The 14,116-nt window shown below is 43.1% G+C and overlaps 1 long non-coding RNA gene across 1 annotated transcript; it reads left to right on the top strand.

Annotated features, from left to right (window-relative positions):
* Positions 1 to 4,057: 4,057 nt before the first annotated feature.
* LOC118915385 (uncharacterized) lies at positions 4,058 to 12,996 on the top strand. The gene is made up of 3 exons (XR_005026051.2): positions 4,058 to 4,162; positions 5,399 to 5,514; positions 12,802 to 12,996. It is a non-coding gene; the product is annotated as an uncharacterized LOC118915385 (long non-coding RNA).
* The last annotated feature ends 1,120 nt before the right edge of the window (positions 12,997 to 14,116 follow it).

The following is a 14,116-nucleotide window of genomic DNA, read 5'->3' as shown; positions in this document are numbered from 1 at the left end:
CAACTAGGCAAAAACAAAAATCAAGTAACCCAATTAAAAAATGGGCAAAGGACTTGGATAGACAGTTTTCCAAAGATGATACACAAATGGTCAATAAGCAAATGAAAGATGCTCAGCAGAAAATAATGGGTGTTAGTGAGGATATAGAGAAATCAGAACCCTTGTGCACTGCCAGTGGGAATGTAAAATGGTGCAGCCACCATGGAGGGAGATGTCACAGTTCTTCAAAAAATTTAAAATAAAACTACCATATGATCCAGCAGTCCTACTTCTGGGTAAATATGCAAAAGAATTGAAAGCAGGGACTCGAACACACACTTGTACATCAGTGTTCACAGTAGCATTACTCATAACAGCCAAGAGTTTGAAGCGCCCCAAGTATGTTGACAGATGAATGGGTAAACAGGATGTGGTATATACAAACAATGGAATATTATTCAGCCTTTAAAAGAAAAGCAATTCTGATACATCCTCCCACATGGATGAAGCTTGACAGCATTATGTTGTTTGAAATAGCCAAAAACACAAGTACACATAGTACTGGCTATTTCACCATGATTCCACTTACATGAGGTACCTAACATAGCTAAATTCAGACACAGAAAGTGGAATGATGGTTACCAGGGGCTGGGATGAGGGGGCAAGGGGGGTTGTTTAATGGGTTTAGAGTTTCCAATTTGCATGATGAATAAGTTCTGGAGCTCTGTTTTCACAACTATGTGAATATACTCACTACTGAATTGTATTGTATACTTAAAAATGGTTAAGATGGTAAATTTTATGTTGCGTTTTTTAACACACACAAAAAATATTTTTTTAAATAGTTATCTAGTCTCTCCCCTGTCCATTTACTGATGAATAAAGTGAAGCCCAGAGAAGGTAACTAACTCTTTCAAGGTCACAGAGCTCATGGAGGTGGAATCAGAACCAGAATCCAGGGCCCTGACCCCCACTGTGGGGTTCCTTCCATTCCACGGTGCTCTCTGTGCAAGAGGCCACGGTGGTGGAAAACAGGACATGTTTGATTTATCAGTAGTGACACTGACATTCCAATGGACCCAAAAGGGGTAAAGATTCTACTCAGTGCTTACAAATGCTCATATGCCTGTGCCCTTTCTCCAAATCTTATCAGGATTATTCAGACCCGCAGGTCTGAGAGGCCACACCAGAAATCTCAAGATATTTGCAGCATTTCTCTTCAGTCTGTGGCAAGCCTGAAAGCAGATGAGAGCAACTTTTCTGTTCCTGGGCTGTTCCCCCTAAAATTTAGAAGTTTGGACATTTATACCAGAAAACAGGAAAAAAACTCAGAGGCCCACTTAAAAATAAGCTCAAGCTCAGTGTGGGGTTTCCAATGTCCTGAGCAAAGCTGCTAGTTAAAACTTGCTACTTGAAACAGGTTTACCCACTCCTGTCTGGAGTCACAGAAGTCTTTTTCCCATTTAGGGGTTTTCCTTTAGCTCTTTACTCCAAATTCCATAAAGGAGACAACAGGAAAAGCTGGCCCCAGCTCAAGAAACAGATGAAAGCCAGACCTTTTTTTTTTTTTTGAGGGTAATGTCCACAGATTGCCTTCTATTTCATATCATAAATTTCTAGTGTTTCCATGGAAACAATGAATGTGGCTGAGGATCCCCATAGGACCTGGCTTGCTGATTCTAGAAATCTCCACAGGTTGAAAAGTGTCAGAGCTGAAGCCAAAGGCCTCCCTCCCCTGGGCTCCTGCGGTCTCCTTGACACACAAACACAGCATGCATACAACACCGCTCTGCACTCTGAAGGTGTTAGGAAAATCCTCCTTGCATCAGTATGTCCCGTGACGAAGAACTAAATAAAACATTTTGGCAAGGACATTTCTAAAGATCTTTCCACTCCAGAAATATTTTTTTGTTTTCGGCAACCCTACCGAGGCTGAACTAGGATGCCTATAAAAAGCCTTCTGTGTTCCCCTAAGCACTCTTAATGAATCGTCAGGAAGGATGGAATATGATGGGGTCAGAGTCAGATCCATGCCAGATGCTGAGGCTGCCGGCTGGGTGCACCGGGGGCAGGGTGGAGTGCCCCATTACCCACTCCTCCATTCGGCCAGTCTCTGCCCACACTCCTTAAAGGGAATTGGCCATGCACCTGGCTTGCCTTGTCTGTGTGTCTGCTAGTTATCGAACAAAGAATGGAATTACTTCCATGCCCAGTTTCCCAGATGCTCACAAGCACAGAGCCAAGGATCAGCTGAAACAGAAGGGAGGGTTTTGCTGTGAAGCCCTCTGGACAAGACTTGGCCACACTTGAGCTGTTATTCCTGCCATGAGACATACCTGTCATGTAAGAGCCAATAAGCCATTCAGGAAACATCATGTGTCTCCTGTGTAGAGCTGATCCTGGGAAACAAGGACTTCCTGAGATGGCACCAGGCATGACAGTGGTGAGAAAAGCCATGGGGCCCATGGCCCTCTGCAACACCTCTCCCTGTTGCACAGACAGAAATCAAGAGATTAGAAGACTCTGCTGTCTCCCAATGCCCCCTCCTTACCTCCTCCCTTCCTCCACTAGGTGTAGTTTCCCCAAAATCCAAGGGCCATCTTCACAGCCTGAAATTCCAGAGGAGCTGGCCTCCTGATAAAACTTCACTCCAAGTAAATGCTGGCAAGGTGCTCCATGCTGAATGATGTCCTCTTTGTAGTTTGCAGCTAGCTTTTGTAAACCAAAAGGGCCTGCAGAGTCAGGGTGCAGACTATCCCTGGGGACAGAAGCACAGCCTCTTCTAACCACACTCATCATTTAGTGCCCAGAGGCCATAGACCTGAGATGTGCCTGGCAGCTCTGCCTTCAGGAGCTAATTCCAGAAGAATTTCAGAAACATACCACTTTGTCCAAGGAAACCAAGACTCAATATCCAAAGAAGACTGTGGGATTAGACCCCCCATTAGATGACTAGATCCGAGGCTTAGGGAGAATAGGGGGCTCATCAGACAAAGCAGAACCAAGAGGAAGAATATTCCAAGGACAGAGAGGAGAAACCAAAACTATTGACTAGGGGATGAGAAAGCAGAAAATGAAGAACAGTGGCTTTGAGGATCCAGCAAGGGAATCGTTCTCCTGGCACAAGGTGTGTATTTAAGGGCTAGACAGAGAACACTGAGTGTGGGTGTTGAATTTTTGTACTGACTATCCTTTGGAGGGCAGGAAAAGGAATTGTATCCATAATTATGCCACCCTTTTTATAAAGATGAGGTTGAAAAAACAAATTTGGTCCTTGAATCAAGACATTTTTTTTCTATAAAGCAACTCCAGGCTCGTACAATAAGGAGAAGCCGTATAGTGTTCCAATCAGTACTGATGTGGGAGTCTTCAGGTCTGTGCTTCAGTTCAGAATTTATGAACCGAACCTGGGAGTCAAGGACGTGGGGAGGGAAGATCATCCTCTCTGCTCTGGGCATCAGGCTAGGGCTTTATATTTAGGGCTTTTGAACTCCAGATTCATACAAACAGCTGCCCACCTGACATCCCTACTTGACTCTCTAAAGGCATCTCAAACTCACCTGAAACTTAGCTTCTGATCTTTCCCCCAAACCCTTGTTCCTTCACAATTCTCCCAATTCCAGTTGATGGCAGCCCCACCATTCCTGTTGCCTAAAGCCTTGGGGTCATACTTGACTCCTCTGTTGCTCTCTTACCCTGTACTTGATCTGTCCAGAAGTTTTGTTGGCTCTACCTTCAGAATGTAATCCAGAACGTGTCTACTGCTCCCCATCTCTACTGCCACCAGCCTGGTCCAGGCCACCCTCACGTTCCACTCAGATCATTGCAATGGTCTCCTTACCTCTCCCCTTGCCCCTTGGCAATCTATTTTCCATTACAGAAGCCAGAGGGTTCTTTTTAACACATGAGTCAAATCATGTCACTCCACTGTCAAAATCAGCTAACAGCTTCCTACTCTACTAGGTGTAAAAGCTCAAGTCCTCCAGCGCTACAGGCCCACCTGTCTGGGCCACACGCCCTCTCTCCCTGACACTATCTAGTGACAGCCCTTTGCTCACTCTGCGTCAGCCTCAAAGGCCTCTGTGCTTCCTCGTGGGCATTCCAGGCATGTCGCCACTTCAAGGCCTTTGCACTGGCTGCTCTTCTGTGTGGAATCCTTGTCCCTAGGATTTTCTCAAACCTGGTGAGTCTGTCCTAATTACTCTACTTAAAATGGCAAAACTCTCCCCATACACTCTCTATCCCCCTTTCCTGCTTTGTTTTCCAAAGTCCTTACACTGTAATTGTTATTTTATTTTCTTTCCTTATCATCTCTCTTCTACAGAATGTAAGCTCCTTGAAGTTGGGATTCTGCTCACAGCTGTATTTTCTTGCCTGGAACAGTAATTGACACACAATACATGAGTGATAAGTGGTCTTATGCAATCTTGACCAGCATCTTGCCTTTCCCTGGCCCCAGTTAACTAGAGACTGAGCAGTAGTTTGTATCTCTTTATGCCTAATTTTCCCTCTATAAAAAGTGTGAGAGTTGATGATTCTACCTCATCTATTCTTCACCCAGAGGCTCCATTCCAGCTCTTGAACTAAGCCTTTGACATCAGTAGCTGCCTAACCTGTTGGGGCACAGCATTAGCTAGTGCAGCCCAAAGGCAATCCCTGATTTTCAGGCACTGTTGGGGGTGGAAGAAAGGTACAGAGAAACCAGTGGGAGTATCAGTCATCCCACAGAGGATAGGAAACTTTAGTTTGGTCCACAGAGATTGGATTCCTCCAGATAGCTTTGAATTCTTGCTATTAGAAGAACTGTGTGTATGTGTGTGTGTGCATGCACACACACACTTTCTCTGCCTGGGAGAAATGACATTACCAAATTTCAGACAAGCAAAAAGCAATCTTATCCTAACTGGGAGATGTCCTGGGAAATTGGCATTTAGGATATTCATGGGGAAAAGAATACCTCCTGAGTTTTAAAGAGAAGAATCTAAAAATAAACTGCCATTGTCAAAGACATCTAGATCATCATATATTTTACATTAAAAATAAAATCATGGTTGGAGGATGTAAGTGAGGGTATCTATAATCCCTCCTTCTGTTACCATCTTTCTTCCTGATAACACATTGCTATTTCTATAAACATGTATTTATTTGTTTACATAAATAAATGTGTTACTGTAAATAAATGTATCTTATTTCTGGTTTATGAAAATAATTGTTACTGACTTTAGTAGTAAGGCACGGGCTTTTCCAAGCCAGCCACTGTGATTTTTAGCCTAGTGCTCTTTAATCTCAAAGACACTCTTTGCCCTGATAGATGGGGAGGAGGGAGACAATAATCATTTGCAGAGTGCTTATTATGTGCCAGACACTTTACACTTCACTCCCAAACCTTGAAGTCTATATCATTATCCCTATTTTACAGATGAGGAGACTGAGGCTCAAAGACACTAAATGACTTGCACAAGATCACCCCAGCTAATCAAGACTTGAACTCAGAGCGATAAACTTCAGACTATTCAGTGTTACCTTTTCCCAAAGGTGGGTGCCAGAGAGGTGAGAGCTGTGCATGGACATTAATCATGAATTGACCTCGCTAGTAACCCCAGGCCAACAAAATATATAATACACAAATTCTAAACCTTGGACCAGTTTCCTTCCTTTAAGGAAACTGCACTTTAAAAAGAGTGGAAATGATGATGCAAGACAGAATTTGATGATGAACCAAAATGACTGGTCCAGGCCAAAAGAAGTCAGACTTAATCCAACCCTCAGAGGACCTTCTCCAGCGTCATCTTATAACCAAGCCTGGTAAGAACTTGAAGGATCTATTCAGATGGGGACAATTATTCAATTTTGCACTTAAGTCTTTTTTATAACCTTAAACATCTCTATCAATTAAAAGTCAAACATATGATTTTTGCGTGATCCATTGGGATGCTATCAACTAGTAGTAATATAATACCCAAACAAAGTGGTTTTGAAAAAAGGGAATATCTAGGGCTGGTGAATTCAGTGGCTTAGTGGCATGACCAGGACAGAGGCTCTTCCTGTCTTGCCTCTCTACCATCCTTTGTGCAATGGCCTGTCTTCTCAAGGCAGGCTCTGTAATGGTCCCAAGATGGCTGCCCCAGATCCAGCCAAACATGAAGGTAAAAAAGGAATGTCCCTATCTCAGGTCCCTTTCTAGAACCAGGATAACACTGCCTTCTAAGCCCAGCATGAAGGCACAAGGACTACTTGGGGATACAGAAGTACAAGAAAAGTCTATGAAAGCACATTTCAAGCCTCTGCTTACATCATTCCTGCTAATCTTCTCCTGCCCAAAGCAAATTCCATGGCAAAGCCCAAAGTCAAGGAGAGGGGTAATACATGTTCCTGTGATGGGGCTAGGACAAGGGTGTGAATATATAATATTATTATAAGGAGTGGAGAATTGGGACCAAGAATTCAATCTACCACCCACAAGTATATTTGGTAGAAAACTACAAAATTGCCATCCTTTAGGTACAAAATGTGAATACTGACCATCTCATATGCTTCAATGCAATACCATCAGAAGAACTAAAGTTAAATCTTGGTTTTCTGTCCAATGGCTACTAGAATACCCTGGAAAGCAGCACACACAGGTGATAACAAAAAGCAGATTTTCTAAGTACACAGGAAATGAAAAATACATGTAATTGTCTATCTCTGAAATAGTAGTGTGGTTCACTTGAAGTAGAGTTTGTTCTACTGAAATCAAGCACTCATTAGAGTCTAAGATTATGCAAAAAGAAACCTTCCAAACTAAGTCCTGATATGACTCTTTCCCAGAGAGTCAAATGTATTGTGGTCCCACAGGACAGTTACTAATTTTAAGTAGAGCTTTAATTACATTTGAGACTTTGTTATAATGGTACACACTGAGTGAATTTCTCCCATATAGAATCAAACTTGCAGCACATCCTAATCAAAATTTCCTAGTTTGTTATCCTTGCATACTCTTTTTACTCATTGCACATACATACTCATGAATTTGCTTTCCCTGTCTCCACCTTTGTTCATGCCCATCTCTTTGGAAAGCATGTCACCTAAATGACCTCTCATTACCCTGTCCACTCCCACTCCAATTCCCATGCAGGTGAGCTTAGATGTCCTGCTCTTCTCTCCCATAATACTCTATACATATATGCAATGTAGGACTTATACACCACTAAAAAGATATGTAAGATACATCTATTTCTCCACCCTAGATTGTAAGTTCTTTGAGTGAAGGGACTGTGTTTTATTTATCTTTGCAACCTTAATACCTAGTATTGTGCTCGGCAAATACCAGAGGCTGAAAAATACTGAACAAAGGAAGAGAGTGTATTAGTCAGAGTGGGCTAAATGTAAGTCCAGTAACAAACAAGCCCAATTTATGCCAAGTCTGAAGCAGATGTGCCTAGTTGGGCATTTCTCTTTCAAGTGGTAACTTGGGGATCTAATCTTCTTCCAACTTATGACACTGCCACTTTAAACATGTGGTCTCTAAGAGCACTGTAGACAGGAAACAGGGCATGGGGAAAGCACAGTGCATACTCACTACCTTGGCCCAAAATGACACCAATGACTTCTGCCCCCATTCCATTGTCCAAAACTAATCAATGGCACCACTTAGTCACAAAGGGTAGCCCAGTCAGGCAGAACTCACACAATAGAAAGACAGCGCAAGCCTGTGGTAGTCAGCTAGCTATCTGCCAAGGAAGAAGGGAGGATGGAAGGGAGGGAGAGAGAAGAGAAGAGAAGAACGTACTCAATGCCCAAAGCATTACCTACTAATGCCCAAAGTATTACCTACTAAAGCATTACCTACTAAGCCCTGTTGAGAATTCTGCTCAGATTTCCTGCCAATTGGATCCTTAAAAGCAGCAGAAAGCAACTGAACAATAAGCTCAGACAGAAAACATTAAAAATTTTTTAATGAAAATAAAGGAAAACTTAGGGCAGTTTCATGTCTTAAGCATAGTCAAGAGGAAAGCAGATTTCAGGAGTAGTGGACAAGGGTGTGTGCACATCCGTGTGAGTTCTGCATCTTAACCTGAGAGAGGGAGGGAGGAGCAGCTGGTAGATTGTAAAGGCTCTAAGGAGTGGAGGCTTAAGGGGCCCATGGGAGAAGAATTATCAAGGGATGCTATTTACTCTGAAGACTGAAAGTCTTCAGTGTGAAAAGTAAAGCAAGGAATTTGGAGGACACGAATAGGTAATAAGAGAAACACATTCATCAAGACTGGGGCACTTGGTCATAAGGAAGAGGCTTCTGCTCACGGGAACAGTAACCACATTCCACGAGGTGGTAAATAGAAGGAAGTGTCAGAAGCAACAATGGTATCAGAATCCAGGGGGTGACAAGAAGGGGTAAGAACATCTGTGGCAGAAACTAGTAACTGTCCACCAAAATCCATTTCCTCTTCTTCCTGACATATGGCTTCCCTTGCAGTTCAGAATTACCATGTCAGTGGAATATGAACAGAAACAATGTTTACACGTTCAGATTTGGCCTTAAAGTCCTCCCAGGTGTGCTCCTCCATGCTTTTGTGTCTTCTTCCAGCTGAATGTAAATGACAATGAGGTCTTACACTTTGGTGAAGCCACAGATGGAAGGAGCTTGGGTACTTGAACGATTGCATGGAAGAGAGCCTACTTCCCTAACTGAACACCTGCCAGGAAAGTCAGATGAGCAAGAAATACATTTCTACTATTTATAATGGACACTGTGATCCACTGCCCAGATTCCATTTCATTAAAGGACTTAATAACCCAGCTGAGAGAATGCTGTTGGCAAAGACCCTTCAGCCATCAGCCCCTTCAGGGTCTGCCTCCGCCCTGAGAGCCTTGCTCACCGAGGTTATGCCCTCCCAAGGGAAGCCCACATCCAGTGATCAACCAGCGTGGGAGTGTAGGCCCGACCACTGCAGGGCAATGTGGGCCGTCTCTCACAAGCCATTTTAGCTCCAGGGCTTCTGTGGGGTTGACTAAGGATGTCATCGGGCCTAACTTGCAGCTCAGTTTCTCTCTTGCCCAATCCTGCTTCCATTCCTTGTTTCCTACAGATTTTAAATTTAAGAACACTCCCTCATAAACATTCTGTGCACTAAATACTCTAAGTCTGCTTCTTGGAGAACCCACTTGAGATATACTGTGAGTGAACTGCGTGGTTGGGTATGTTTGCTACATCATCCTGGCCAATTTAAATAATACAGCACAGAGAGGGGACATTTTTCTGCTGACATGGCTGTGCTTGGGTGGCAAGCAGACATGTTCCTTGCTATGCAGAAAAGCATATGCCATCTACAATACAAGGGATGTGGGCCAGCACACAAGGAGTAGAGAGAGAGACAGAAGGGAGAGAGAAAACCCCAGCTGGGTTGAGTCTCTTTCCAGTTTTTCTAGTGATTCCTAAAGCTTTTCTCTGAGCTGCTCTGATATCTTTCCCAACTCCACAATCAATTCACTTCCTTTTCTTTTCTCTTTTTCTGTCTGCATTCACAGAGAAAAGCCAAGGGAAGCCCACTCACTGCAGCCACCACCACCCAGATGAGACATTGGTGAAGGCCTCTGTGGTTGAGTGTGGGGGATGCTCCAGCACTTTGTCACCTTCTTTAATTGAGTTTACTTCCCCGGCCTCTTGGCCGGCTTTAGAGCAAAGCAGTGAGGGTGATCTAGTGTGGTCTCCCCTCCTCTCAACCCAGGTTAGGCTAAGGTAGAATGGGATATTAGTAAAGGCCACCAAGTTCATCCATTAGTGCTCTTTATGGGATGCTTTTCACTACATCTTCTGTGCAATAATGTCTCTGCTGAGAAATGTGTCAAGACTAAAAGATTCTCCTTTTTTGTTACTCATTTCACACCAATTTAACTGAATACCAACTATGGTGAGCAATGACATATACCCTCTCATTTAATGTTTGAAACTACCGTGAGAGAAAGATAGTATTATTTTTTCCTGTGGTAAAATATACATAACATAAAATTTACTGTTTTAACCCTTTTTGAGTACAAAATTCAGTGAATTAAGTATTTTCATGTTCTTGTACAATCATCATCACCATCCATCTCCAAAACTCTTCCATCACCCCAAACTGAGACTCTGTACCCACTAAACAGCAACTCCTCGTTTTCACCTCCTCCCAGGTCCTGGCAACCACCATTCCACTTTCTGTCTCCATGGATTTGCCCCTTCTGGGCACCTTAGAGAGAGGAATCATGCAGCGTCTGTCCATTTGCGTCTGGTTTATTTTCACTTGGCATTATGTTTCCACAGCTCATCCATGTTTTGCATGTATCAGAATTTCCTTCATTTTTAAGGCTGAATAGTATTCCACTGTATGCATATAGCACATTTTGTTTATCTATCCCTCTCAGGACACTTGGGTTGCCTCCACCTTTTGACTAGTATGAATAATGCTACTATAAACATTGGTGTACAATATCTGTTTGAATCCCTGCTTTCAATTCTTTGGGGTATAAACCAAGAAGTGAAATTGCTGTACCACATGGTAATTCTATTTTTAATTTTTTTGAGGAATCATTCTGTCTTCCATAGTGGCTATACCATTTTACACTCCCACCAGCAATGCACAAGAGTCCCAATTTCTCCACATCCTTGGAAGGCATTGTGTTTAATCTCCATATTCAGTCAAGGAAACTGAGGCTCAGAGAAATGGTGACTTCCTTATAGTTAACCAGGTACGAAGTAGCAGATTCCGCAAGGGAAGCTGAGATTCTTGACTCCAAGTGCATCACACTTCCCTGAGTTCATAACCACTCTGTTATATGGCCATATAAGTGCACTAAGGGATATCAGCAGGACAGACACCAGATGAATTTGGATAGCATGAGCCCTCTCTGGAAAATGTGACGTTTAAGCTGAAACCTAAAGTTAAAAAGGTACTGGCCATGTGAAATCTGGTGGAAGGACGTGTGGGCATGCATAACAGCAAAGGCAAAGGCCTTGAGATAGAAAGAATTGGGATGCTGTAAGAAATCACACTATCAGTCTGGTGGGACCACCGAGACAAAGGTTGTAGAGCAAAAGAAAATGTAGTCTGGCAGAAGACCAGCTACCAGATCGCATGACAGCTAATATTCATTCAGCACTTACTGTATCAGACACTATTCAAGCAATCTATATGTATTAGTCATTTAATCATCACAGCAGTCTTGTAACTAAGTATTATTATTATCCCCACTTTGTAAATGAGGAAACTGTGGCCCAAAGAGGTTATGTAACTTTCCAAAGGAGATCCAGCTAGTGAGGGATAGAGCTTAGATTTAAACCCAGGCAATCTGGTTCCAGGGCCTGAGTTCATAACCACTCTGCTATACAGCCACCCTGTGATCAGTGATGTGGATTATTTCTAAGAGCAACAAAATACAATTGAAGGGCTTTAAAGCAGGGAGCAACAGGAACTGTTTTATATTTTGAGCTGATCATACTGGTAGCTGTATGAAGTAAAACAGAAGACAGAGAGACCAGTTGGAGGCCATTCTGGGGGTCTAGGTAAGAGATAATGATGGTGTGGATGAGGGAGGTGGCGGCAAGGAAACACAAAAATAGACATCTTCAGGATGCCTTTGCAAAGTAGAACTGTAGAGCTTGCTGATGATTTGGGGGGTGGGTGGGAGGAGGGGAGGAATCCAGGCTCTCCTCCACACTTTTGACTTGAGCAACCTGTTGGATGGAGAGGATGATTACTGAGTTGGGAAGACCACAGTGTGGAGGGCATATGTGTTGTACATTTGAATATCTAGCATCCATTTCCTAACAGCACCCCTGCTTCTTGTTGGAGAACACCTTGTTCTTATGGGCTGCAGTCAAGCCGAGAGGTAGTCCAATTGGACAACTGAGGTGTTCCTGATAGATAGTTCTTTTTAATCTTGAGCAAAAGGACAAAATTCAGTCTCTCCAGGGGCAGCCTCCTAACACATTTTTCTTTTATAAGGCAGTTGCTACACTTCTTACTTCCTAAGTCCAGGACTCCAGTCTTCCATCAATTCTGATGGGTGAGTCCCAGAAGCCTTCCCATACATTCCCTCTGCCTAAGTTAGGCTGTGCCAATTACTGTTGCTAATAACCAAAAGGAGTAAAGGATGGAGATTGGGTGAGGGCAGAATGCTCTAAACCAAGAAATACCCTAGTCAAGTTTGAGATGCCTGTGAGATATGCTAAGGAGGCAGTAGGACAAATGCACCTGGAGTTCAGGGCTGAAGTTGGGATGAAGGGAAACAAATCTGGGAGTATCCAACATGTGCATGATGCAGTGGAGTCAAGCATAATGCTCCATGTCTTTTGCTGAAAGCATCCTGATTTTCTTTTGGGGAAATATTCCTTCTTTCAGGCTAGAAACCTGGATGTGGCCCTGGATGTGGCTATTAATCAAAGTGCCAAGCTCCTCTCTGGTCAAGCAGAAAGCAGGAATCTCAGGACTGGATAACTGGTATTGGCCACCCACCTGGTCACAGTGATTCTTAAGGAATGCTCAAAGCAATTCAGTCAATTCAATAAGAATTAGCCAAAGGACTCTGATGGAACAATCAGGAACAAATAATTTTCTTTCTGCCAGGATTGCTAAACTGGTATAATGCAAACTTAGCAGCGCTTTTTTTTTTTTTAACCACCTTGGAACCATAACCTGATGAAAATGAGGTCAGAAAACAGTCAAGTGACCAAGGGAGACAGCACATCCTGATGCAGCATTGAGGTTCTGGACTCTGTTATTCCTGAAACTGACTTCATGATTATGTGAATCTAATAATTCCCATTTTTGCTTCAGGTAGTTGAGTTTCAGTTTCTGTTCCCTACAGCCAAGTGACTCCTGACAAGAATGAACAGCATTTAAAGTTCATACCTGGACGAGATCAGAGAGGAGGATTGAGCTGCAAAACACTGTGATAATTAAAGAGCAAATAGAGGATGAGGAGCCAGCATTTTGGTTAGATTGTCTGTCTTTGTTGACAGACAGGACCAGAAAGATAATTCATTGTATTGCAGAAAGAAAATCTGTTGGCAGAATATTGATCATTTCTTTAAGTGGGTAATTGGTACATAGACGGCCTTGTATTTGAAAATTCCCAAATTACAAAACTCACTTATGTCTTGGTGTTGCCACATCATTCCTGCACTCAAAGGACAACAGCCTTCTCTCTTTGCTGGAGAGATCCATAGCCTCTGAGTCATGCCATCAAAGATAGCAACACTACCTATTTTTACTTGGCACCCAGCATTCTGCAATGCAAGAATTCAGAGGTTCTGGCCGGAAAAAGTCAGACATGTGCGAACTGCTCATAAACATGCATGAATTCTCTGTGATTGCACTGCTCAAGGATTGGGAGGAACTTGGCCCCAGGCTCTGTTGGCCCTCTGCATTCACTTTGGATGAGACATACTGGTGTCTGCCAAGCTGGCTCCTCTGTTCCTAACAGTAGCCAGACTGGTATCTTTGGCTTCAAAAGGGATTGTTCCAGTTCCCATGTCAACAGCATGCTCTGCAACAAACTGATAACTGGAGCAAATTGTATGGAGTTATGAGTGGGGGGAGGATGCACTCTACTCAATAGGGAGCTGTGACAACCAGTGGCAGCTCTGGAATGGGATGCTGTTTTCAGGGATGGGATCAGAGTAATCATGGATACCGATGAATGAACTACAGAAACAGTTGACTAAGAGTCTGCAATTAAGAGGAAACGTTGGCCCTTTTAATCAGACAAAGATAAAGGAAAATTCTTCCTTTTGCAGCACATGAGAGAAAATGTGAATGTCAAGTCATCCTACTCTGGGAGGGTAGACTCTGAGAAGTAGTCAGGGACATGCAGCTGGCCCATGATTTAAATAGTTGTCATTGACTCTGTGAATACAAGACCCGCTGACAGACAGCCTAGTGAAGCTCCTAAGTGCTCAGGCTCTGGAGCCAGACTGCCTGGGTTCTTATCCTGGGCTCCCGCTTGCTTTCTTCACAATTCTGTACCTCAGTTTCCTCAACTGTAAAATGAAGGTGACAATTTGAACCTGGAAAACACTATATTAAGTGAAAAAACCCAGAAACAAAAGGATTTATATTGCATGAATCCACTTACCTGAGGGACCTAGAATAGGTAAATGTATAGAGACAGAAAGTAATCC

This window comes from Manis pentadactyla, chromosome 10, assembly GCF_030020395.1.
Source record: "Manis pentadactyla isolate mManPen7 chromosome 10, mManPen7.hap1, whole genome shotgun sequence".
Taxonomy (NCBI): domain Eukaryota; kingdom Metazoa; phylum Chordata; class Mammalia; order Pholidota; family Manidae; genus Manis; species Manis pentadactyla.
Note: the sequence above shows the minus strand (reverse complement) of the source record. Positions and strands in the feature narration are given on the sequence as shown.